The 22,357-nt window shown below is 47.1% G+C and overlaps 1 long non-coding RNA gene across 1 annotated transcript; it reads right to left on the bottom strand.

The window, feature by feature from the left end:
- Positions 1 to 758: 758 nt before the first annotated feature.
- Positions 759 to 18,348, bottom strand: LOC144105239 (uncharacterized). Its single transcript, XR_013308731.1, has 3 exons — positions 18,270 to 18,348; positions 15,169 to 15,226; positions 759 to 847 (listed from the first exon to the last, which is right to left on the bottom strand). It is a non-coding gene; the product is annotated as an uncharacterized LOC144105239 (long non-coding RNA).
- Positions 18,349 to 22,357: the final 4,009 nt, after the last annotated feature.

The raw sequence follows: 22,357 nt of genomic DNA on the forward strand, positions 1-22,357 counted from the left end.
TAGCTAAAGGTGTGTCGAAGTGATAGCGTCGTTACATTCGACATAACGTTTCGTTCTATACCCCTCATGACTTTGGTTGAGAATGTGGGACGACAGTTTGCAAGTGATGCGAAGTCATGTGAGTGGACTATCAGCTGATTACAGGGAGTTTATCTCATTCATAGCTTTAGAGTGAGTGGCTCATCTCATCAGGATAACAAAGGTGTGACATGATGATGCGAGTTGCAGGACACCGCCGATGCATATCTGCAATATGATTCGCGCTCACCCTGTACTTCGGTTGATGTGGTATGTTATGATTAATTTGTTATGATTAGAAAAAGTTATTATTTCTTGCTCATTGGGTGTCTAATGCTTCGTCACTAACAACTCATCGATAACACATCTGGGATTTGTAGACCGCGTTTTATGTTTGAGGGCTCCAGTGTGAGAATGCATGACGATTAAATTCGCTGGCATTTGGATAAAATGCTTTGGCGCTTTGATTAATTTCTGTGGCACCTAGGTTAAATTGAATGGCACTCAGATTAAATATTATGGCGTTTGGATTAAATCGAGCGGTAAATACTGTAGTGCACAATGAGGGGTTAAATTCAGCCGTCAGATGCGTAGCTGCTTTGAAAACACCTTGTAGTCACACTTAAGTTCTTTATTTCTTTTAATTCACCAACATTTATAGCAACCACATAGGTATCATTTCTACTGTTTTATTTGCTTCGAGCTATTGTAGAAATGGCGGACGCGGAGAGCTGTTTGCGACGCAGAACAAAGGGCCGTCACCAATTAAGAGGTTTTTGCGGCACGTGCAGCCTGGGAAGCAAATTTTTTTCCAGTCGAAGGGACCACACTAGAAAGATAAAAAAAACACATATCAGTATGAAATTGTTCAAGCACTCACATGAGCGGTGAACTCCAGGTTACAGATAGAAAATCCGAAGACCACGGCCTTGGTAAGCGAGGCTGTGCTTGCCAGAGGAGCAAATCAAAGTTCAGTTGTGCTACATTGCGCTGATTTGAAGCTGGGAGCATCGATGATGAATTGCCAATCGTCTTAATGAAATTTCGAGAAAAACAAACGAATCTTTGAAATATTCGTCTTATTCTAAAAAAAGGCTTCGCGTACGCTTGTCCGTCATTGAAATGAGAATGAAGCGCATACTGTTTCCTTTGCAGCCTGTATCTCAACCCGTTCATTAAATCTTGACAAAATAAAGCAACGTGTTTTGAAAATCTTGGAAAATTATGATAGCTCGTGTTGACCACCCTCCTTACGTGCTGGGTGCAGTTCTTATATTTTTACGTTATTTATATTCACAAAGCCTCCAGAGTCTGCCAGAAAGGTTTAGAGCTCGAGTGCAAGATGGCCAAAGTTGTATATTTACAGAGTCTACGTCACCTGGCCGGCGAGCCGCAAATTACTTACGAAGGAACAGGAAACTACAGTAAATCAGCTCCAGGCTAGCATTTTTCCTCACCGCAAAAGACTGCACGAAATCTTCTCCACATGATGCATGCTAAACTGGCCTGAATATGGAGACCTCGCTGTGCTCAAAGACACTGAGTGGGATCGGGAACCAATTAAGACTATCACAACTACTCCTCATCTTATTAACATGCAGTAGAACTGCAAAATATCTAGATAAAACCCAGACCGCCACCTAGATTGGATCGAAAGAGAAAAGACAGCTAAATCTACCGCGTTCCTTGACCAAGGACTCCACTCTCTGTTCTTATCTTCAATATTTGCTTTGCATAAACGTTGTCCTCAACATGCTTTTGCACAAGACGCCCAACCGGATGTGCCACAAAATTGTTTGCACTTATTTCACAAGATGGCTCATGCCCGTTTCCACCACTCAATATCGCAAACACCTGCAGCAAGATTAACACAGGTCCCAGATATGAATTCCTGTCTTGAGTGTTTCTACTCAGCTCAGCCCTGCGTCAGCCGCTGCCGCCGTATCCCTTTAAATTTCGTAAACTGATTTTCTTAACTGAATCTGCATAGACCAAGATTTTGTTCGTTCCATCTTGCCTTCATTCGCTAAGGTTAAACCTAACGTAATTCCTCAAAATTTCACTGTTTTGATTTCACTTTTTGCTACAAAGGCTGCGTATATGCACTCTTATATTTATATCAATTCTCAGCTCAATAAGTCATGACGTGAATATTACGCGAATGGACAACATCACCATGCCGCAGAAAATCCGCTTTTGCGTTGCCGTCGGCGCGACAAAAAATGCTGACTAGCAGGACTGGCCGCTGTTCCAAGAGGATAAAGAGATGGCGCGAGCAACACCAGCGGCGCGTCGGAAACCCCTGTCCATCGAGGCACCAGTCAAACACGCTACCGGTACGCCACGCAGGGGCGTTAGTAAGAATTGGTTAATGCGAGGCTTTGCATGCACGCCTTGTGGTTTTCCAGATAATAATTGTGATTGTGAAAAAAGAAATAGTGACCGTGTCTCCGTGGGCAAGAGGAGTCGCTGTCTCGTCATACCCGTAAAGGGGGGGCTTAAGTATCCTCCCCCTTTTTTTTCTATGCTAGGGCGTCATTTATGATAGCCACACTTTTTCATTCCATAAGACCCTTTCTACCGTACAGACGGTGTATCGCTTTCCCGGGCTGGCACTGCCACCTAAAAGCTTAAAGATTATTTGGCTTTTTCTTTGAGGTCACGGTGCGCCTGAAATAAGCGAGGATCGTCTCGAGCGCTATATACTTGGCACACCAGGCAACCAAGATTAGTGGTATCCTTGCCATGAGAGTTGGAAAGGAGTGATTATAACGCTGACGATAGTGGGCGACCATGAGTAAACATAGAAGCCAGTCAAACGACGTGTCATTCTCTTAACGCCATCGAAGCAATCAGCCCTTGTGTTAGTCCATTTGGTTTGCAAAATTTACTCTTCGGCCGTGCCCTGAAGGATAGCAAACACACCTGCGATAATCTTGCGAAGTTAATTTTTGCCGCTGGGGTTTCACTGTGGCTGATTTTGTAGCGAGAGCTACACTACATAGTCTGAGCTGCGATTCGCGTGCTCAGCCGCAGCCAGAACAGCGCATGCGCGAGTTACCATGGCAACCAGCTGTGACTTTCCACAGGTGTTCGCCGCTTCGCCGCGCCGGTCTCCAGCGCTGCACGGATGCATGACGTGATGCCTCACTGCCGTACATGCACCGTTACCATGCAACCATCAGTGCTTTTCCGCTAGTGCTGCAGTTGCGCCTAGCTATGGAGCTTTCAAAGTAAAAGTCCTGACGGTATGCGCATCTCTAATGTGGTGCTCTATGAGTACAGAAGCTGGCGGTGAGCGCATGTACTGCGCGCGGCATCTTCGTCGGCTACGAAAAGCTGCTTCAGACGACCCCGAAATCTTTGCTTGGCGTAAAGACGCCCATGAGCGTAAGAGTAAAGCTCGAAGTGCTAACCATGCGTCGGAGACTCCTGAAGAGCAGGCAGAACTGTCGCACCAATCAGTATGAGGCCGGCATGAAGAAGGAAATGATTGATTTACTGGCTGAAGTGCTAGAACGTATCATAGCGTGCAGCCGAACGGCGCGTCACGTCGGACGAGGAGGGAGCTCAATTTAGCTGCACTTCAGCATCATCATCTTTGGCGGATGGTGTTGCTCCTGCTGCGCAAGGCCGCGGCTGCTGCTACAGCAGGGCCCCCATTAGTGAAGGAGTGCGGTGAAGCTGGGAGCCGGAAGGACAGCTGCCGCTTCTGAGGAGTGGCAGGGAAAGATTGCGGAGGATGGCATCCGGCCGTTTGAGGCAGAGAAACCACATATGTAGGTTCAGTGGGCGAGGCTGGCTCTGTGTAATCGATTGAAATGGTGTCATTGCGCCCATGAATGTAGACGATGAAGAACTTCGATGTTCTTTCGAGGACACGAAAAGGGCCGTCGTAGGGGCGCTGAGTCAGTTGTCGGACCGAGTTTCGGCGAACAAAGGTGTGTGCAAGTCGCTAGTTCGGATGGAACAAGTGAGGATGGGCGAGACTGGCGTCAGAGACGAAGGAAAAAATGGCGGAGCTGCGTCACGTAATCTGTAGGGTGGGGACTTGTAGACGAATCGTTGGATTCGAAAAATTCACCTGGAAGACGCAGGGGTGAGCCGCAGACACGTTCTGCCGGAGTGCAACGAAGATCGACCTTTTTTCAGTGCAGCACGGATGCTGTGCAGAACCAGTGGTAGGGAAGCAGTCCAGTGGGTGGTGTCCAGTCGGGCTTTGAGGGATGTTTTTAGCGAAAGATGAAAACGTTCGATCATGCCGTTGGCGATGCGATGGTAAGCAGTATTTTTAAATCAGGAAGTTCCAAGTATAGTACTATTGATTGTAAAACATTTTATTCGCCGGGAACAGCTTGGCAAGAGGTCGCGTTAAGTGGTCGAGAGTACATAGCCCTCGACGACTTTGTCAGCCCACTCCACCGCCAAAACTTGCGTTCTGGGGTCAGAGCTAGCCAGCACGGTCTCCCACCGCTCGAGAGAAGGAGCTGTAACTAGATCACCCGGAGGTGGCTCTATTTTGCAGTCCCACAGGATGTGATCGTAGGTAGCACGTTGGCCACAGTGTTTGCAGTTTGGGTTGTAAAGATCTGGATAAATGTGCGCGAGGAGTGATGGGGTGCGTATCGATCTCGTCTGTAGACGACGCCACGTAACCTCTTGTTCTTTAGTAAGCCTTTTGTCTGGAGGGGGGGAAAATTCTCCTCTCTAGTTTAAAATGATTGGTGAGATCATGATATGTGATCATTGAGTCCTTCGTGAAATTCAGGGAGCCAGACTCATCCACTGCCCGGTCGACGAAACCTCGGGCTTTATTGTGGGCTGCCTCGTTCCCCGGATTCCCCGAATGGGCTGGGACCCATATCAATTCGGAATAATTTGGTGAGAATTTGGTTGCGTTAAGGATTCTAAGGGAGGTGTTTGTAATTCGCCCTTTAGCGAAATTATTGATACCCATTTTGGAATCGCTGAGGATGATGCTCCCTTGGGTATGTGCTAGGGCGAGGGCTATAGCCGCCTCTTCTGCCGTTTCAGAGGATTTCGTTTTGATTGTCGCCGAGACGATGTGGTCACCATTCTCGTTCACAACCACAACTGCAAAGGCATTGGTATTTTTGTATTCTGCCGCATCTACATAAAGTGTTGCAGCGCACTGTCTGTATTTCTTATGTAAGGCTTTGGCTCGTGCTTGTCTTCTACCCTCATGGTGTAAGGGGTGCATGTTTTTGGGGAGTGGTTTGATTAGTAGGGCCGTCCTATAGGCGCGGGGTAAGTCTACTTTAGCATCGTTATTCGTAGGTTGAAAGTTAATTCCGAGCCTGGTAAGAATACTCCTGCCAGTTCTGGAATTGGCTAATCACGCTGTTTGAGCCATTAAATGGGCTTCTTTCAGTTCATTGTAGGTGTTATGTATAGTACTAAGGTTTTTAAAAAGTGACGATTCAAACTTGGCGCCATGGTCACTGGTGATGGTCGATGGAACCCCGTACCGTGAGACCCAGCCGGCGGCGAAGGTTCTGGCGATAGTGTCATTGATTGCGTCAGGCAGAGAAAACGCTTCGGGCCAGCGAGTAAACCGATCGATGCAAGTATGAAGGTATGAACACCCAGCGGAACGTGGCCAGGGGCCCAAGATGCTGATGTGGACGTTGTCACAACGGGCTGATGGCGGAGGAAATGAGCCGAAGGGAGATGTTGTGTGCCGTTGAGTTTGACTGCTGGCAAGCCAGGCACGCACGCGCCCAAGCGTCCATGTCCTTATTGATGCCGGGCCAGACGTAACGTTCTGTGAGGAGATGCTGCAGGGAGCGAATTCCGGGATGGGACACGCCGTGGAGGGCGTCGAAGACAATACGATGAATGGCAGAGGGGACCAAAGGGCACGGATTGCCGGCTTAAGTGTCGCTGATGATGGGGACAGGACAGAAAGGGAGGAGAATTTCACGGAGAACCAGCGAACCAGGGCCCTTGCGAAGGTCCATAACTTCCAAGTCATGTTGCTGCGCTTTTTCGACGGCGGCAAAGTCGAGGTTCATTGATTGAGCAGCAGAGGCGAGGGAAGCAGTAACACGTGACTGTGCATCTTCCAGGTCATTGCCAAAATCTTGCGCATGTCAGATGTCTGTCGTGGATTCCGCCACGTATGAAAGGTGACGAATTTCACGGGGCGAGAATTTACCGTTCCCCGATTTGAAGGCAGAAGTGAGTGGTTTGTGGTAGTTGACGATTTCGACTGCTGACCTTCTAGGAGGTGCTTGAAATACATGGCAAGAAGTTCACGACCGAAAGTACTCTAGCGGCTTTCGGCACCGGGAAATTTGCGGGAGAAAAAAGATAGAGGGCTCCAAGCACCATCCACGAACTGGTGTAGCACGGCTCCAAGCCAGGAGTCGGAGGCGTCGGTCACGATGCGTGGGGGTGCATAAGGACGCAGATGGGCAACGAGGGCGAGGCAGCATGGTGTCGCTTTGACGGCCTGGAAAGAATCCATAGGAGCGGAAGGCCACGTCAGTTATGCGGAGTTAGTTTTCTTGCCTTGAAGCATGTCTGTCAACGGTTTGATGAATGCGGCGCAGTGAGGGATGAAACGATGATAAAAATTTATAAGCCCGAGAAATTCACGGGACTTGCGGATTGACGCACGCTGCGAAAAGTCTTGACTGGTCTTTACTTTGAAGGCGAAAGCCTTTAATGCTTCATGCTGCGTTCGTCCGTCCATCCGTTTGTGACGCTCAGGCCTCTGAGCGCGGCTGATCTCAGAGCTGTGTTGCGCATGCGCGAGGTGGCGCCACCGACACAAACGCCGCGCCCGCGCCAGACGCTTTGTAGTGGTCGACCGAGAGTGGTGCCGCCAACCTCCCTCCTAGCGCTCGCTTCAATGGAGTCTAAGAATGCGGGCAAACGCGTAACATCTTAACCAAATATCAGTGACACAAGCAGCAACACAGCGCTAAAGACTTTCGCATCACCGCACTCCACGTCAACAAAGTGCCCCACTGAATTTTTGACGGAAGAGGCCGGATGCCAGAGCGGCTGACAGGGTGATCAAGGAAATCGAGCTCCGGCTTCCCGAATTCACAGTTTGCTCTATTGATGATAAGGCCGTTATCAGAGAGACGTTGGAAAAGCTTCCGGAGGTGTTGCAAGTGCTGCTTCGTGTCGCAGCTGAATACGAGGAGGTCATCGATGTGGGCCATGCAGAAAGTTATACCCCGTGTTACTGTGTCCACAAAGCGTTGAAATGTCTGGCCAGAGTTATGGAGGCCGAATGGTGCAATGATTGAAGTTTTTGGTACGTCGGATGGTTCTAAGGGGATTTTGTGGTAGGCTTTGACGAGATCTTTTTTATAGAAAATTGCGGCGCCATGCAGCGCTGCGGTAAAATCCGAGATTTGAGGTAGGGGATAACGGCCCGGAGCGGTGTCGTTGTTGAGGGCACGGTAATCGCCACAGGGCCGCCAGTCCCATAGGGATTTTTTTCGGTACCATCTGTGAGGGGACGCCCATGGGCTAGATGACGGTCGGAAAAGGGCGAGCTCCAGCAAGTGTTCGAACTCGTTGCGGGCGATTTGCAAACGGTCTGGAGCAAGGCGACGGGCTCGAGCGTGCCTGGGCGGGACAGTGGTCACAATGTGATGAGTGACGTGGTGTTTGACGGGCAGTAAGAAGTTGGAGGGTCGGAGCAGACAAACGTATTCATCCAGGAGGATCTCGTAGGCCGACTGGTGAGGGCTGGGTATAATGGCAAGCGGTTCTCGGCGACAGAGGCCCTGAACAGAGAGTTTCGTCGCGGCGCCCACGAGACACTTGTGCATGTTGACCAGCCGACTGTAGTGGCGCAGTAAATCTTCTCCGAGAGTTGGGTAGCGTACGTCCGCGACGAGGAAAACCCATCGAAACAGGCGTCGGAGGCCCAAATTGAGTGTGAGAGCATGTTCTCTCTATATAGCGATGGGGGTGAGGTTCTCGGCTTGTTGCGATGGGCCAGTGCAACTATAAGGTGATGATGTAATGCCGCAGAGGAGGCCGCTCAGCCCTGCCCCGGTTTCCACGAGGAAACGGAGGTCGGAGATGTGGCCTGGAATAGGGAATAAGCGGCTGGTCTCCGGGGTGACACCACTTGCCGCTTCTAGTGGTGTCGAGGGAAGTTTCCCTGGAAGCGACAGGGAGTGTGCCCACCGTGGCGCTACTTCGCCAAAGGTGCGGTAATACCAGCACTCGCTGGCTTGAAGATGTGCTGTAGCTTTACGTCGGCGAGGTGAGGTCTGGAGACGGAAAGGTGAGAGGACGCGCGAAGTCAACAGTGCAGCGATTTGGTAGGAGAGACGTGTGACCTGGGCGTGGAAGTCGTCACGCAGGCTCTGAAGGTCCACGCTGGAGGGAAGAGATGATGGCGGGGTGGGAGGCTTGCGATACTGCGCCGAGAGAAACTGTGGAGTTGGAAACGTCTGAGACGGAACACGCCAGCTCAGCGAGCTTCTCCAAAGACAACCCCTGGACGGGCACGAGCACCATGCGGTCCGACGACGGCAACCGCTGAAGGAAAAACTCAGGAAGGAAGGTTTGGTCGAAGGTGGAAGCCTTGTCGCCCAGGGGCTGCTGGAGCAGCCGCAGCAACTGTGTAGGTTTGCGGTCCCCTAGCGCTTGGGAGAAAATCAGCTACTTCACACTGCGATGTTCCGAGACGCCTGTTCGCTTGATGAGCTTAGCAGCCAACGTGTCAAACGTGGCCAAGGCGGGTGGAATTATGAGTTCTCAGACTTCGGCGGCAATCTCAGGCGGTAGCGTCGCAGCGACGTGATGGAACTTATGCGTCTCGGAGGTGATGCGGCCAATAGTGAACTACCTGTTCACATGAGCGAGCCAGAGCCGAGGATCAGCCGCGATGAAGATGAACTGGGGAAGGCGAAGGACAAGCGCAGAGACGGTGCAGAAGTGTCAGACAAAGGAATGGCGGAGGAGTTGTCGGCGTTGGCCATGGTAGGAGGGGTGTTCCAGCAGACGTCTCCTGTCACCAGTTTGCCTCACCAATTAGTATGAGGCCCGAATGATGAAGGAAATGATTGATTTACTAGCTGAAGTGCTAGAACATATGATTTTGTGATGCCGAACGACGCGTGACGCCGGCACGAGGAAGGCAGGAAGGAAGGAAGGAAGGAAGGAAGGAAGGAAGGAAGGAAGGAAGGAAGGAAGGAAGGAAAGAAGGAAGGAAGGAAAGAAGGAAGGAAGGAAGGAAGGAAGGAAGGAAGGAAGGAAGGAAGGAAGGAAGGAAGGAAGGAAGGAAGGAAGGAAGGAAGGAAGGAAAGAAAGCCTCAGACGTTGCTGGCACATACCCACTACGGGGGAGTGGCAAGACACAGGCGGTTAATTGCTGGATACAGGAAAGGTTTGACGGGAAAAGGAGTGGTAATAGGATGTAGCCTGATAGATTGGAAGACGGAAGGACAGGGGTCCTGTTAACTTGGAGATAGAAGACGGGACAATGGCTTAATGTGCATAGTAGTATACAATGCCTGTAATGTTTCAATGTCGTACTGGCTGAGAGCGGGAAGAAGAAATTAGAATGGGAGGCGCTGCGTTTCTTGAAGAACATTTTGCACAGCAGAGCGCACACTCCTGTCGCCTCGTCCAAGCAAAGAAGCCCCAATGGAAAGAACAACCGCGGAGGACACAGGCAAGCCCAGTTGATGAAATGGAATTTGCAAAAGACGCTTCCTCAAATGAGAGAAGCGGCGGCAGAACAGCAGGAAGTGATCTATTGTCTAAGGTTCGGCACAAAAAGGGCACAATTGGGAAGCCGCCAGGCCAGATCTTTGAAGGTAGAAATTTAGAAGGGGAACCCGGCAACGCAAACGCGTGAAAGAGACCTCTAGTCAGCGTGAGCGCCAGTCTTTGCTACTCCAAGGATGCAGAAGATGCTGATATTCGGGAGATGATGTAAGAGCCGAGGCAGCAAATTCCTGAAATATTGTGTAGCTGCGAAACCTCACCGCAGCTGTATATGCACACGTTGGCAGGACAGCAACAATTGGGCCGCAGAGGGCCTCTTGCTAAGGAATCTGCAACATCATTTAAGTGAAAACCCATGTGACCTGGTACCCAAACCAACCTTACCGAATTTAGATGGAACAGAATCAGGAACTTAAAGAGGCGTAATGGCCGAGACTCAGTGGGTCAGGATAAGGAAGAGCAAATGGACAGAGCCTGTCATAACCACAGCCTGGGAAGCGATAGTTTCTAATTTTCGTAAGGCTAAGATTACTGCTAATAATTCAGAAAGAAAAATAGGAGTGAAGTCCGGAAGATTGAGAGAAAAAGACCAATCCAGTGAAGGCTAAAAAATTCCCACACCCGCCTTCTCGCTATCCTGCGTGGCATAGGTAGCAATAAGAACATGAGAGGGAAAGGACCTTAGGTGGTCCTGCAACAGACCCTGAAGAAGTGGGAAGGGCTGCAGCTTTGCATTCGATGGGAAAATCTCATCGAATTCAATCTGGACAGATGATGAGTTGTTATACAATTGGCGGACATCTGTGAAATGAATATTTATGGGATCAAGGAGGGAATGCACATAACATATCTGCGGGGTATGAAAACGAGACCAGGCAGCACTAAAAAAGGCGGAAGGTTGACTAAGAAATATTATACTGGAAGCGTGAAGCGGTGAGTCGCACAATTTTAAAAATATTTGAACTATTAAAAGGCGAAACCTAGCTGACAACGATGGCATTCGCGCCTCAATGTGCAGAACAGCATTGGCGACATATTTTGGAAGCCCAAGACAAAGGCGCAACGCCTCACGCTCCAACAGCACAAGAGGGCGAAGTTTATAGGCAGGAGCTCCTGAGAATAAAACACACCCGAACTCTAAAATTGGGCGGACGTACATTTTATAAATCATCAGAAGTGTATGCCTACTCATGCCTGAGCTAGCACTACGAAGCCTACGCAGGATGGCAATGGCCCGAACTCCTTTTGCAGAAAGTTGCTCAATGTGTGGCCGCGAGAAAAGAGCAGAGTCGTATATTACTCCGAGATGCTTCACCGTGTGAACTTGAGGTATTATGCTATTTCTAGGATATTTACAGGAACAGAAACTGGAAATACTAACAATGCGTATTTCTTCACTTTAAGGGACAGATGAATTCTTCCTAACCAGTTGTCAAGAACATTGAGGTAATTTTGCAGGGTTCGATATAGAGTGTGGATGTCACCTGCTAATGCAACAAATGCAATACTGTAGGGGCAAACATAAGTTTTCACATTTTGAATGCATGGAATTGAGCTTAGAAAAATGTTAAAAAGAACAGGTGAGAGAACTGATCCTTACGGTACACCTCTTGTCTTTGGAAATCTCCTTGAGGAAACACCATTTTGGCAGCAGTAAAATTCTCTATTTTCCAAAAAAAAAACAGAAATCCAGGCTACAAAAGAAATCCAGGCACAAGGAGGGAGTTGAATTTAGCTGCACCTCGGTGTCATCATCTTCGGCAGCTGGTGCTGCTCCTGCTGTGTAAGGCTGCGAATGCTGCTACACAACGTCCCGCCAAACGGAGGCTCAAGACGCGGAGCGGCAGATAAGTCGATAAGAGCTGCGTATAGGAGTTTCATCCCTACCATGTCGACCTACGTACGTAACTGAAAATTCATCTCGCCTTCGAGAGTATATGAAAGGCAGGGAAATGTGTACGGCGTTCATGGACACCTCTTTGATGCTAATACCTGCAATCACGTCTTGAGGAACCATCAAAAGCTTTTCTAAATTGGCCACCACGCTCGATTTCTTCGCCTGTATTCGTGTATAGCGCCAGTATGCAGTATACGGTGCCTCTGCCGAACAGTGCATGCTAGCACCTTCTCCTATTGTTCTGCTACTGTCCCGCTCTTTGCTGACAGACCCGCCACGGCGACTAAGGAATAGCTTTGGCGGGCATGGATGCTCCGATGAGTCTATTCTTTCAATTTTCTATATATCTTTTCTTTGGGGTGGGGAGGGGGAGGCGGGGGCACCGTGAGATTTGGGGTTGACTTTCTGCAGCCTTCGCATGGGCTGAAGTCGTTGCTGCGAAGCGTGTGTGTTTAATACCGACGCAGCGATGAGCTACACTGCCCACGCATGCGCAATAAGGGGCGTAACACATTCTAGAGACGCTGTTCAGGACGCATGTGCTGTTCCAGCCGCAGCGAAGCACGTACGTAGCAGCAGATTAAATGAAAGTTTCGCCTAGGGTCGTTTAGGTTCGCCACCGAGTTTTTTACTGCTCTAGTCGCGGCCCGCTGGCAAAGTGGGTTCAAAGCATTTAACGTTTTTAAAAGTGGTGCCGACAAAGTCAAGCTATGCCAATGCATAGCTTGACTTTGCGATATACTGAGACGGAATACTTGGACGACACTTAAGCTGTGCGGGCCACGAATGTGAGGGCCATGAAGCGCGTTGCTTACACATTAAGAGCAATACGTGTCTATTCAAATGGTAAACAGCATGTACTGCACACACGGCCCCCATAGGCATCCATCAATATGCTGGTTGACAGTTCGACAGCCGATTCATGGCATGCTTGTGTTGATGAGCTTTGTGGCAGATTGCAATCACATCGAACATAATCAGCCACGGATCTATGCGACAGTTAAGGGGCCCAGATTTTTGTGCAACGCGGGGACCGCGTTTCGATCGAGACGAAAAGCAAAAGGCGCCCGTGTGCTGTGCGATATCAATGCTCGTAAAAATTCCCCAGGTGAACGAAATTAGGGCGGAGACTCCCACTACGGCACCTCTCTCTTCCTGTCTTCTCTCACTCACTCCTTTATTCCTTCCCTTACCGCGCTGTTCAGATGTCCACCTATGTATGTGAGACAGCTATTTCGTCATTTCCGTCCCTGAAAACCAAATTTCAATTTCAGTCGACTACCTTGGACAAAGCAGGGCGTCCTTTTTCGCACACCCTCTAAAGATTGCCGCCAGGAACGGAGGTGTTGCTGAGGTATTCGCCTGCTACCGCATACAACGCATTTGCTCTTGATCATATGGTTGCGGAGCCTGTTCTAGGCATGATGGCTATCTGTAAACGTGTTTTGGAAGTTATTATGGAACAGCCAACGCAAGCATGACACTTCTCGCCTGCACCCCCCTTCCCCCTCCCCCGCCCCCCGCTCTCGTACACTCCTCCTAATGTTTCGACTCTATTATTCCGCATTACTTCCACTGACTGATACCCCCTCGTACGCTTTCTTACTTTCGCCCTTCCTTCCTCATATCCTTACTTTCACTATCTTCGCCGCGCAATTCACTTGGTTATAGCTCTGCTGGTTACGCCGAAGACAACGAAGCAAAGAATGGGCCCCTAAAATCTGCGCTACATAAATTATTCGAGCTCAGCTTGATTGTCTCATCACCCTAATCAGTGTGAGGTGATCGCTAGTATTGACCGAAGGGTTTTGAATAGTAAGAAAGTCCCGGACAGCTGCGCTATTTTTGTCTGCAGCTATCCCGGGAACAGACACGGTGGCTTTGCTTTCAGCATGGTGTCTTCGGGGTCAGGCGCTCCCAGCTACGACGCAGATAACTGCGCGGAGCCAAAAGTACCCTCAGCGCTGCACGGCTGCCCAATCAGCTCGGGTTACAGCCTCGATCCAGTGATTGGAAGCCCACAATGTGGCCGACTGCCGCCCATCTTTAACCCATAAATCAGGTGGCACTTAGCCGTTCCGCCCACAGTCCGGAGGCTGCGAGGAAGATGCCACCCACCGAAACTCTTTCGCGTTCACGTAGCCACTGGCACGTGGTCGCCACGTCGTTGCAGGAGAAGTGCCCTTAGTGGGAGGGCGGAGTGCGCGCGCGGCCAACACCCTAGAGGGGTGGATTACTGGTGCAACGGAACCTATAAACAACGTGTCACTCAGATCTAGAACGAAATCTAGAGCTTCGGACGGCGAGCATTGGTTTCACTCTCTCCCTCTCGCTGTCTTCAGTGATCCACTTGGTGCCCCACTGGGGTTTGTTTGCTGTCCCAGGGAACCCACTTAGACCTTATTCATTCTACCTTAAGAACTTCAGGTCGATTTCTTAAGAAATGCATCCTAAATGCACTGCTTACACATGCTCAACAGTTGTTTGCACCTGGTAGCCGGCGCAGTAAACTCGATCGATATCTGCTGTGCTCTGTATGTAGCCTCCTCACGTACTGTCTTCCGCAAGAGGAGCAGCACCACACACGGGAAAAATATAAAATCGGCATGCGGGTGCTGAAGCCGCCGCCCGCGTACAAACAGCTATTTGAAAGCCAGGTATTCGGCGCTGAAGAGTGCTTTCAGTGCACAAAATAAATAATGCTATCGTACTAAGAGCTTTAAGGAAGACATTCCAGGGCCTTTAATCAGCTACCAGGGCATAACAATAACAGATTTAGGAGGGGTAATTTTTCAACCTCCATTCCCGCGCTTGATTTGTCTCACACTTTTATATATACACGATGCTGGAGTCGGCCCAGAATATTCGGTCAATTTAAGGTTTCGTTGCCAGTACTTTGTCCTTGCCTGTTGACTTGCTGTAATAGGTTTTTCCAAGCCCGTGTGATTAAATTTTCTTTGCCACTGCTGAAGTTCATACGATGGTGTTATACTCCGTGCATACCTTACTGCAGGGTCTCTCTGAAAATGTCATGGAACGTATCGACTGACTTTTCTTGGCAAGAAATGTGGGCGCGTAAGCCTATTGTATTCCAGTTGTACCTTTGCGACACTACCGAAAATTATCACAGATCGGAGTATTCACTGTATTAAAGCTGCTAAGATATATTTCTGATGCACCAAATATGCTGTTGCTTCGCGGCAGACTCGAATGATCTCCAAGGGAGCTGAATGTCACTGCATGGCTTAATATCTCTATAGTGTTTGCACATATGAAATATCGAAAGAAGCACTATTTTAGTCCCAATGGGGCAAATAGGCAAAGATTGTCTCTGCCGAAATCTTTCGCGCTGCTGATGGCTTGTGGCGCACCAGAGTACCCTTATACCGGTATTTAAATCTTCTCAAGTCAGTTTAAGCAGCACAGTTTTTCCGCAATTACAGAAAAAAAAGTATTCTGGCAGCAATCTCTGTTTTTTCTCGATCCCACTATGAGCACGAAATTTAAAAAATAACTGCACATACCCTACGTGGGCAAAACCGAACATAACCGGGCAGTTGATATTCAGGAGGAAATCCTCCCCTGTGAAGAAAGAAATTAAAGTGACCATTAAAATGCAATCTAGCACTTTGCGCAGAACTGCTGGGCTTTTACTAGGTGTTGAGAAATTGGTTACAAAATATTGCCTTCAAATTATTAGAAGGAGAAATTTGATTACCCAGCCACATTATATACTACTTTACTGCTGTTTTTATGAAGCCATGTATCAGCCTAAATGGCGGGATACGTGACCGCGTACTAAACAAGCATGGGCAGAATTCGGTTCTGAGCTAGTTGGTGGAACATGACCAGAAATAGAGGCGACAAATAAACACCACACAGGAAGTAAAGACGCACACCAGGCTGACCAACAACTGAGGTTTGTTGGTGCGAAACGCGTGCATAGATGGTGCGATGAGGGGGGCATGTGTCCTATGGATAGTCACAATTTCTAAGCAGAATTTTTTTTGAGGTTGTGACTGGCAGAAAAAAGAACATCACATTTACGTTTCTACAGCTTACATCATTTATCTTCCACTACTGAAAAAGCAGGAAAATCACAAATTAGGCTTGAGCGTTTTTAATGCGAAAGCATTAGAGCTGCTTTTACACATACGCCTCGCCGATGTCCGGTGTCATGAATTTATCTGACTGGTCGAGACGGCAGTGACATTACATGTGTACTATAATAGCAAAGAATCAACCATAGACCGAACCTCTAGAGAGGGTAATGCAAACGACCAAATGCAAAGTGGATTACGCAGGATCATGCGCAAGCTAAAGAGGGTCCGTTCTCCAGAAAAGCCGGCGTCGCCGTTTGGTGGCACGAAAAAGCACTAATGGCCGGTGCAGTGGTGACATGGAAAGAAAAGCAGTTTTGCTTAAAAGGAAAAAGTACGTGGTGAAGCGTGTTCTAACGAGTTTCGTTTGGGTCGCCAGCCGGGTAGCCTCCCTACACCGCTGAAGAACGTTCCGCATTGTTCTAAAGCATTCCACTCTTCAGGGTAGGTTAGGCGTCGTCCGAGGTTTGAGGCTTGCGAGACGGCTAATACTTGTTACATAACGACCGCAAAATTTCCGGCGGCAAAGCAAGCTATGGCTTACCTGCCACTACAGATTTGAATTCTCTAGGCATATATTTACTGACCAATTCTGTCAGCGGAAAGAGTCTGGTTGTGACTGCTTGCGTTTTCGACGCGTTCGTCACTGAAAGTGGATTTGAATTTTGATTTGTATATGAAGAAGCAAATGTGATCGCTAGGGAAAGAAAGATCGCGCTTCGAGTTCCATTCGTTCTTTATGCCAACGCAACACCTGCGCTCACTCCCAAAACGCTCAAAGTTGCCCACGCTTGACCAGAAACACAGCCGACAAATAAACACCACAATATTTCTGCTCGCTTACCGTTACGTTGCATACCTTTCCCTCTGTTTTCCTTCTCCCCTCATCGTGCCATCTATGCACCCGTTTCGCAACAAAGCTCAATTGTTAGTCTGCTTCGTGTGCGTCTTTTCTTCCTGTGTGGTGTTTAATTGTTAGCTGTATATTTCTCTTCATGTTCCAACGACTAGCTCAGAAACGTATTCTTCTGCCCATGCTTGCTTAGTACGCGGTCATGTATTCCGCCATTTAGGCTGATACCTGGCTTGATAAAAAGAGCCGTAAAGTTGTATGTAACATGGCTGCGACTTAAATTGCTCCCTCTCTTTATTTTAAGGCAATTTTGGAACACATTTCTCAAAGCCGAGTAAAAGCCCAGCAGTTCTACACAGAGTGCTAGGCTGCCAACTATAAAAATTGTACAGCCCAAGGGGTCAGCTTCAGAGCCCCGCAGTGAGGCTCCTCCTGCATACATCGAGACCCTAATGTCACGAAGGCGATATGAGCTAAAGACCTCAACCAGGCCAAGCTTAATACTGTCAGATGGGCTTAAGAGCCCCGCTACAAGACTTGGAAGCAAACCTCTTGAAGGTGTATATTCTTGGCAAACACTGTACGTCACTGTTTGGTGTTATAATCTTTTTTTCTGAAGCCGAAGCATGTAAATCAAACACATCAGTCTTCAAAGCCGATAAAACTGAAAAGTTTTCGAATGTCACGGAAGCAAGCGATAATCAAATCCTTTCCAAATTGATCTTCCATTGCCCCAGCCTGAAAATTGCTGCTTTTTCTGGCCGTGTCGTAAGCCAGAGTTTTCAGGAAGATCTCTACGTCTTGGCAGTCATCTCTAGACTGATGTTTAGGCAGAATAACCGCCCTCCAATGCAAAAAATTGGTCAGTTCAGAGAAATGCGCTTTCGCTTACGCTGTGTCCTGTTATCGGCTTTATTGTTTTCCTTTATTTTCACCGGGTTGTTGGCTTAATTTTCCTCTTTGCGCAAACCGTACATGAGCCCCGACAAATTTTAAACAAAAGTGAAGCGGAACGCAGGAAAAATATTCTTCCCGTAACGTATATTCGCCGCATTGTTTTATACCCTAATATGAAATAGCGTGCTACATGTTCTATATTCACAAAGCTTTGAGAAATGTAAAGTGGAATGCAAAGAAAAATATTCTTCCCGTCACATATATTCGGTGCAATGTTTTTAGAGCTTCAAATGAAATAGCATGCTCCACGTTAATATTCTTCACTTCCAGTTCACACCTTAACCGAGAAATAATCGCTGCTGAGAGTATTCGCGCCGAGTACATTGACAAGGCACCTTAAAAAGAATGTTTTGTGGCAGAGTCTTGTTAAGTCGCTGAGAAGTGCGCAGGTGTAACCTAAAATGATGAAGGCGAAAGACTCGTACATTAGAGATTTCTTTCTGGTCATGTAGAATCTATATCATGACCTATGTTTGTTTCATTAAAGCTAAATTCTTATGCGTAACATATACAATGGAGAACTAATGACGATCTGATCGCGTGTTACGGTTCTTATTGGTTAGTTTCTGTTGTAAAGTTTGACATGAAAAAAAATCGGTTAAACTAGCTTGAAAGAGAAAGGATGCGCCTTTTAAGTAAACGTCATTTCAGAGTGCTGTTTGTGTAAAAGCAAAGAAAGTTTGGCTAAGAAGGTGGCGCCCAAAGTCGAACTCACTCGGTATAGGAAAAGGCTGCTATCAAAAGGAGGCAGCAAAGGACACGAGTGACAACCATGATTTGTGTAACAAGAATGCTTTTGATTCGAAACAGCTACGATTATCCTGAGCCGCAAATGTTATGCGAGCTTTTAAAATCAATTTTTTTTTCACTTTTACTTGTTTTCGAAATTTTCGTTTTTATTTTTTCGCGTACAACGACAGTATTAAGCTTTTTACCGAATCATAAGCAAATGCTCCCAACTCTGCAAAGTCGACAGCGGCGCTGCGCTCTTGTTAGGTAGAACTAATGAATTGTACAGAGAAAGCTGCCAAATTATGCATCAATAAATCTGCATACATATATATCCTGGTTTTTCCTAGCACTACGACATGCGCCTCTTGTGTTCGCTGATTAGGACCTTAAGATCAAATAGGGAGTGCCAAAAAATGGATGTAAACTTAAATCTTTACTTCTTCACCGCCCTTAAGAGCACAGATTTTGGATATTAGCAGTCGAATGGGAAAGGCTTCGATTTTGATACAATCTAGTGGTACACCAAACAACTGTATGGTAATCAGTTATTAAAAGAACCATCAAACTGAATCGCCTAGAGAAACTGCTGGGGATCCCCCCCCCCCCCCTTTTCGTCACTATTCCTAAAGACTATGTATAACATCCTGCCTATTTACAATAAAAAATATGCCTAAAGCGCATTCACATGCCCGAACACGCATGCGCAAACTCTCATCCGCAATGCGCGCGCGCCCCTCAAACGCACGCACACGCGCGCACACGCACACACACGTATAGCGTGTGCACACATTCATGATCTTGTTTCCGTGTACATTTTGATTTTGATTTTTTGGGCGCTGTGTTATGTGGTGAAGCAAACATGCACAGACATTTTCTTTATTCTCAATGCCTGAACCTATAAAAAGGTTATGGCCTCTAATAAGCTTGCAATAACCAGTGTGATAAGCAATTCGTCTTCCGTAGGTTAGTAAGTTATGAGTATTCGCCTTACTGGGACAGTTAACAAACTCAAAAAAACTAAATTTAACGCTCAACCGAAGCACGAAATTTTCAGTGCAAAAATAGAGATCCAGTTCGCGAATCTTTAGTGGCGTAGTTTTCTTAGTGGGTCTTTGGCGTGGTTTCTTTTTTCAAAGTAATCGATGGCAATCTAAGTTATGTACTGTCACGTGGCTAATTAATTGTTGCCAAGTCAGGATTTTAGTGCTTTGAAACGCTCCTCGAGAAAAATAGTCCATTACATTAAGCAAAACGTCTGTTTGAGTTACTTGATTGCTTCTCAAATTTTTCATTTTCGTCCGGCATTGTTTCTCAGCTAGGCCTGTTACTTGAATTCGAATGAGGAATCTCAGTGAAGTGTGTGAAAATTATTCCGAAACAAGTTATCACGGCGGGTCTGTGAAAATATTATGCTTTGTCAACGCTTACATGAACCTATCAGAGGATCCTTCGCTTTCAGCGCTTACCTCTCTTCACACAGACAAGCTACTTCGTTGCAACAGAGTTTAAGTTCAAAGCTGAATAATCAGGGCCCCGTCCTATCAATTCTTTTTGAATACTTGCTAGAGACACAGCACCTTAAAATAACACGCGGCTTCAAAGCCCGTAGATCGAAAAATTTTTACGCAATTTTATTCCGCATATTGCCTTTTTTCGAAAAGCTCAGTATTGAGAGGAGGAGGTTGCAGTCATTCGCGTTCGCTGTGCAACTGCGCAGGAAGAATTTGACATAATGTGTTATTTCCAAAAATAGACATTGTACTTCGAACGTTGACATATGGCGGTACAGATAAAGGCACTTCTAAGGGCCTTTGTTATGTTACGGCATTAGTATCGACGATGAGATCGTCGAGCGCTAAGATTAGGTTCTTCACTTCACAGCTATTAAAGGAGGAAATGACTTGTGAAGTGGAAGGAGTCCCATAATCCTCGCCACGCGCGCAGTGGGGATTTACCTAGTTCTCTTTCCAGTGAACTTGTTGCGGCTTATTAAAAGCAATCAATATAAAACGAAGAAACGGCACAGAAGAATGCCGGTGAAGAGCGCTCTTTAAAACACTTGACACTACTTCACTTTTTGTTGCTACCAAACCATGTTCAATTCAAGACACGATTGATCCAGCGTTCTTTCCAACTACGACTACAAGGATATTGAAAGAATTTTCATGTGAGAGAATTAGGGCTCAACCCGATAATTAGTGCCTCATCCCGTTATTCTATTTTCGTCTTTTCACTGTACTGTTTTACTAACAAGTAGGTCATGCCAACTTGCCTACAAGGTCATGTTCTACAAGGTCTTGCCTAGAAGGCCATGTTCCATCATTGAGCAGAACTACGGCGGCGAAAATTCTCCGACATCGGCGTCAGGTGTTGGCGTCTCTGTGAAGCGTCTACGTGCTCTCCGTGGCATGTGGCGTTTCGGGGAGCTCCCTCTTACCGCCAATCACTCTTTTAGCACCGGCTTGAAAGAGACATCGGCTATCTCAAGCACCACAGGTAATCGGTCCCATATTGGAAATGGCTGGTTTCGCTGTTGATTTTTGTTGTGCCGGCCTGTGCCAATACATTTCCCATATCGGTCCGATTAGTTGGGCTTCTGGGGATATGCAAGCACTGGCTCGAATGAAACAACAGCAATACCTACGAGGTAAGGACACAGTGATTTTGTTCTAATAATAACAGTGGCTGAGTGAAGCTACAATTAGCGCTAGTAGTCGCTGTAGCCTAGTTCGTGCTCCAGGCTATACTGAACGCTAGTACAAAGAGGAGGTACACAAGAATGCCCTTCCCGTGAATATAACTGATCGTGCATAAGTTTTTGTAAAAGATTCTCCTTATCTACAGACAAATACAAAGGGTATCTCGCGGTATTTCTTCCTGTATACTATTTTTCACACCTCGCCTACCCTCTCAGAATTTAAGGTCTGCCACGAACGCGGATCGATGGAGTAAAACACTTGTCCCATATTTCACTTCTTCTTGCAGAATACCTGCAATCCTCTTAAGCCAGAGTGCAGCCACTGCCTGCGCACGAGTATATGGGGTAATGCTATTAACAATAAAAAGACGAAGACAATTCTGGAGCGGGAATCGAGTATTGAGCAAGGGGCTCTTCCTCTCCGTCACCGTTAAGTTTCTCTTTTTTTATTACAAGGGCAAGCAGCTGAGGAAGGAAAAAAAGGTAAATCACTCATGATCGAATTTAAACAACCGCATAATGTGAATCCACAATACCACCGCAGTTCTACAGCAAAACGAACACCGAAGTTGTGGAAGGCACAGACATGCACCAAGATGGGTAGATGGAAGGTTATTCCTGCGCTGCGTACGGACCTGCCACCAAAGCGCTTTCGAAATGAAAATGTTTATGATTCAATTCAATTTTCAATTTCAATTTTATTTCCCAGAAGGTTCTGGTCGGCTGACTGGGCTAAAAGCTGTGCGTAAACAGCTTGACGAGGCCCCAGCCAGCCGTTACAAGGCATAACAGCACACATTAAAAGAATATTCATATACATCGAGAAGAAAATAGTTAATTCAACAATGAAACAAAAGGGTATCATGGATTCAAGTAAATGCAGTGAACATATAGTTATATTAAGAGGACACCAAAAATATCAGTTCGGCAAGTAACACTAATTGCAAGGAAATATGCATACAATCAGCTCAATAAATGACAGCAAATCTTACACACTTTATTAACACTTTAAACGTGAAGTTTGTTAAAAAAAAAACTAAGGAAAACTGGAGAGAAATTTTCAGCTAAGAGAAAGAACATCAGGTTACATCATTACAAAAATAATGACGTAGTGTAGCTTTGGTAGATTTATTCGTGTCTTTGTATTTGTTGAGAATTGTGGGAAGATTGTATTCTAGTGTCTGCAGCCTGTAGTCTGTTCGAAAAAACGGTACTAGCCATTTGTCTGTGTTGCGTGTGTTTACTGGATGGCTGTTTTCTTTTAGCAGTGTGTTACCTTCTACCATTGATCTGAAGCTGGAAGGGAAATAGTATGACAACAGAATTCGCAATTCGCACATATTTTGAATCCTTACAACATTGTGCGCCTGGAG

This window comes from Amblyomma americanum, chromosome 9, assembly GCF_052857255.1.
Source record: "Amblyomma americanum isolate KBUSLIRL-KWMA chromosome 9, ASM5285725v1, whole genome shotgun sequence".
NCBI lineage: Eukaryota > Metazoa > Arthropoda > Arachnida > Ixodida > Ixodidae > Amblyomma > Amblyomma americanum.